Consider the following 5558-nt stretch of genomic DNA (forward strand, 5'->3'; position numbering starts at 1 on the left):
AGTGATTCCACCTCAGACGAGCTCGGACACACAAGCTGGCACCATTTCTGTTGACTGTCACGGTAGAGTTTTAACTTGCGTTTGTCATAAAAGCTGTGTCAACTGATAAAGGTTTTCTGAAGTATTCCTGAACCCACATGGTCATGCCCTTGACACCCCAAGTGTAAGATCAGAAAATTATGTGCATCTTGCATGATTCTTGCTAAAATTATTAAAATATTATCTACCTTAATTTCCAGCCTACAAGTCGTGACTTTTTTCACACACTTTCAACCCTGCGGCTTATGCAGAGATGCGGCTAATTTTTGCATTTTTTCTAACAGCCCCAAAGGGGCACTCGAGCGGAAAAAGGTAAGAATGAGACCTGTGGAATATATGTGCCGAGGAAGTGACTTTTACCGGCCCTGTTAGCACTGCGTTAGCATTAGCACTGTGCTACTGTGTTGCTGCTGTGTTACTGGCGTGTCTCAGTGATATTTACCGGTAAGTTTTATTTTAACTGGCCCTTTTAGCGCTAGCTCTAGCGCGGTGCTAGCGTTAAACTCTCTGTGTACCGTCTTTCTTTGTAAATATCTCGTGTTTCAATGTGTGTTTCAATCTGGGCACTTGCTGCTTTTAAATAGCTACGGCATATGTATGTACCAAATGTTATTTCCTTTACAAATGTACTCGGTGAAGCTTGTAACCAGATGCGCTCTGTAGGCCGAGAAATCATTCCCAGCCTCCAGAGCGCACCTGGTTGTACGTACATTTGTAAAGGAAATACCATTTGGTACAACATACGCCACAGTTGTGTAAAAGCCGCAAGTGCCTACATTGAAACCCACATGTAAACACGAGATATTTACAAAGAAAGACGGTACACAGAGAGTTTAACCCTAGTGCTGCCACGGTAGCGCTGTGCTAGCAGGACCGGTTAAAAAAACAAAACAAAAACATACCAGTAAAAATCACTTAGACACGGCAGTAACACGCTAGCGCAGCGCTAACAGGGATAAACTGATAAAAGTCACTTCCTCGGCACCAATATTCCACCAATCTCACTCTTACCTTTTCGGCTCGAGTGCCCCCTTGCGGCCATTAGAAAAAATGCACAAATTAACTGCATCACCGCATAAGCCGCAGGGTTGAAAGCGTGCGGGGGGGAAAAAGTCGCATTTTATAGGCTGGAAATTATGGTATATATTCTATGTTTGGGAAAAGAAAAAAAACTAATGATGCCAAGCCTAATCACAGTCAACGAAATAATAACAGTAGCTATTAATAATACAAACAAATATGAACGTAATGGGTCATCGGCTCATAATTGCTGCCACCCTGGCAGCACAAACAACCACACGTTGTCACATGCCCCATCTGCTTGACCCATGTTTGTATTTACAAGTGTGTAGTATGTTTTCATTTGCCCACGTGTCTATCTAAGTGAACATGAGCGGTACAGTACGAAAGTATTTCGCTATATTTGTTCATGTATTTTCTGATTACAAGTGTGAAATGCTCCACAGCAATTATTTTATCTAATTTAAACATGCTTAGGTAAGGGGGTTTTTTTCTTTTTGTTTTTTTTAACATGGGCCGAGCTTCAAGATGCAATCAGACGGCTGCTCGCTGATCAATAAACATTGATCGCCTCCACTTATAGACACAAAGGTTATCGACGTGTCAGCTGAGGTCAGCTTCACGCCAACGTCGGCAACAATCGGAGCGCGTCTCCCGCTTGTGCGTTTCAAAAGCACCTGGAAGCGGTGCATTGTGGGTCATGGGAACGGAGAGAGCCGGACGGGCCAGTCACACGCACACACACACTTCAGAGCGGATACTGTTGATGGAAGCCGCGGTGCCAGAATCAACTGTGGCCTGGCACACGGGGAAAAGCGGGGCCATGTTATGACTGGCGCCGACCTCCGAACGTGTGTGTGTGTGTGTGTCTGCGGGCCGGGCGGACAGAACGACCGACTGTCCGACCCCTGAGCCGCATGCATGATTTGAGCCATTCTCTGTCCGGCAACACTGTGTAAGCGGCGGCCAGTGTCAGGAAGTGACACCCGGCCCACGGAGAGAACACTTGATCTCCTAATAGAATATTTGATTCACCTTAAAACCACAACGTCGCAATGCTACTGTTGGAGTGTGACCTATTTTGCCCCAGTTTCATCATTTCATTTTGTTTTTGTGTCTTCGTTTAATGTCCATCACAAAATGAGTCCCCTGTGCTGCAGTCGCAGGTGACATAAAAGTGTTTCCCGACCGTCACAGAGCCACTGAGCACTTTTTACTTGAGAAGAATCTCATGGCACACCATGACAAAAATGTCACAGCAAATAGTGAAAACTTGCAAGTAATTTATACCCCCCACCCCACCCCCTACTAAAAGGTTGATGCCAGAGAAGTATTTTTACACTAGATGGGGCTTAGTTTTAATTTCTTTGACATTTTCATGGAATAACAAGGGATGGGTTCCAAAAATAATTCTGGGTTGGCCCCTAATAGGCTTCTGCTTGGTCCTCAGCTGCAGTTAAGAAAAAGAAAAAAATCATCTTTGTCAAGCTGCCCCACAGGTGGCAAAGTCTCAAGAGATTTTCCGGGGGCTTCGCTAACTTGAATGCATGTCAACCTTAACGTTATTAACTCATATTGACTGGAGTGTGATATGCAGTGAAAGCAGGGAGCAGGTGGACGAACAATTAGAAAGACGGAGGCACGCACTGGAAAGGAGAGGGATGAAGATTAGCTGAAGTAAAACAGAGAATATGTGCATGAATGAGAGGGGCGGAGGGGGAAGAGTGAAGCTCCAGGGAGAAGACATAGCAAGGGTGGACGACTTCAAATACTTGGGGTCAACAATACAGAACAATGGAGAGTGTGGTGAAGAAGTGAAGAAACGGGTCCAAGCGGGGTGAAACAGTTGGCGGAAGGTGTCTGGTGTTCTATGCGACAGAAGACTATCCGCTAGGATGAAGGGAAAGGTCTATAAAACAGTGGTGAGCCCGGCCATGATGTACGGATTAGAGACGGTGCCACTGAAGAAACAACAGGAAGCAGAACTGGAGGTAGCAGAAATGAAAATGCTGAGGTTCTCGCTCTGATTGAGCAGGTCGGCTAGGATTAAAAATGAGCTCTTTAGAGGGGCGGTCAAAGTTGGATGTTTTGGAGACAAGGTTAGAGAGTGCAGAGTTCGATGGTTTGGACATGTCCAGAGGCGAGAGAGTGAGTATATTGGTAGAAGGGTGCTGAGGATGGAGCTGCCAAGCAAACGAGCGAGAGGAAGACCAATGAAAAGGTTGATGGATGTTGTGAGGGAGGACATGAGGACAGTGGGTGTTAGAGAGGAGGCTGCACGAGATAGGTCCAGATGGAAAGAGATGACACGCTGTGGCAACCACTAATCGCGACAAGCCGAAAAGAAAAGAAGAAGACTGGAGTGGCGGGAGGGAGGATTACACACGCGGCAATTGAGCCATTCTTGCCCACCAGCCTCTAGGCTTTTTTCTCTTTTTCTTTCTTTGGAGCGCAGTTCTGCATTTAGTGCTCCCGAAATAGAAAGAAAAGTCGTGAAAGAAGCTCGAGAAAAGCCTGTGGAGTGTTTTGCATCATCTGATTTGTGTAGTTCTTGTGTTTACAAACATTCATCCTGCCCAAGGGGACGGCGTCCCGCTGAAAGACGGACGGGGACAAAGATCTGCGTAACCTCGCTGGCATCGAAGTGCTGCTGCTCGCAATGCCTGCAGATTTCCATCGTTCATTTCAAGTTTGAGATATGAGCTAAAAGACAAATTGGTCGTCTCGAAAGACGAGATCAAAAAGTGACGCGTGTAAAATTGAGAAAAATTGACTTAATTGTCTTGTACCTGGAGTAATAAAAACAATTTCAGCGTCAGGGAGGACAGTAAACGTGACAACAGCTCAATTTGAGTATATTTTCTACTCATGTAGCGTACATTAAAAAAAAAAAAAAAAAACTCTAAAAGACATTCATCTGGTGTTCATCAGTAGAAGAAATATACTAAAAACAAATAAAAGTCTAAACATGCAGGGTAGAAAAATTATACAATGCAATTGTAAAATGTAGGGGGAAAAATATCACAAAATAAAAAGTATATTGGGCACATGTGGCAGATTTTTTTTTAGCAGGTTTCATTTTTGCACTGCAAAAGAAGCAGGTTAGCAGAAATTAAAAAAAAAATGAAAAAAAATCATAAAACAAGAGTAATGCAATATGTCACCAACAAATGTGAATGCCCCGCTAATATAAACTGGGTTATTCAATAAATGATATTTTTGACACACTGCAAATAGTCTTAACCATTCATACAGCTTGCGTTTTCATTCTGATTATTATTATTTTTTTTGGGACAATATTTTGAAACATAAATACACCTTTCACTTTTGGTCATGTGACATGACCAAAAGACCATGACCATGAGAGTACATTTTAGCACCATAGTCCTTCATAACGCAGTGTGTACTAAGGAGTATTCGGGCAAATACGTGTAAATACAGTATGTATACAGATGCTATATTGTATACAGTATGTATACTTATATGTTTAAGAAAACTACAGGGAGTACAATTATAATATTGCGCAAAAAGTTAGAATAGCTAATTGAAAAAAAAACCGTTCTATTTTGTAGAAAAAAAAATCTAAATTAATTGGAAATAAAGTTGTAGTTTTGCAAGAAAAAAAAGTACAAAGCATTTGAATATAAATAAAATCTGAATATTAGTATAAAAATCCCAACTGAATTAAAGTAGCATTTGTAAAACTGGTCAAAACAACAGCAAAAAGAAACAGATATAAGCTCATAATAAATATTATGAGCATCTGGTAACGTTTGAACTTTTTCCATTTTTCTCTCAGTCCCTAATAAATACTCCTGCGTAGTTGTAAACAAGACCAACGATAATAATAAACATTTTGGTTTCTTATACATATGAAGGCATTCCACAGGCTTACGTGTGTACATGAGCAAAACAACTGCTTGTAGTGAAGCATTGCACAAATGAGAATACTGTAGTACATAGAACTGTAAATCAGAGCTTTAATCATCATAATAATAATAACAACGGGATGGACTGCATAGCCGCGCCAAGCGTAGCATGTTGCTACGTGCTAATGCTGTAAAATCAAAGTGCATTTTTGACTGCAGGTGTTGTTTGTGTGTCTTCAGGCAGTAACCGGACATGATTTAAGACTTTGGGGAAGTCCCGCAAACAATTGTTTTCCGGGCTTTTCCTGACTTATTTTATTTGACTCGCTTTCGGATGTGAGGTTCCCCCGGCCCGCTGACTTAACAGAGCTTATAATCATAATTGATGCAAACGCCGCGTATTTGACACACTTGCCACAAAGTAGGAGTTAGAAGCGTTTTGAGGTCCATTAGAGTCTGGTACAGTTCAACATTCACATGAAAATACATTCCATTTTCCATATTCGCGCACGTGAAAAAGTACATACTGTCGAGTGATGGATGCACAGCAACGTTTAGGAGTATCCCGTACCTGGTCTAAGTTTAGGAGTCGTTTGTGAACGCACCCCTTTTAGTTTTTTTTTTTTTTTT

This window comes from Syngnathoides biaculeatus, chromosome 3, assembly GCF_019802595.1.
Source record: "Syngnathoides biaculeatus isolate LvHL_M chromosome 3, ASM1980259v1, whole genome shotgun sequence".
NCBI classification, from domain to species: Eukaryota; Metazoa; Chordata; class Actinopteri; order Syngnathiformes; family Syngnathidae; genus Syngnathoides; species Syngnathoides biaculeatus.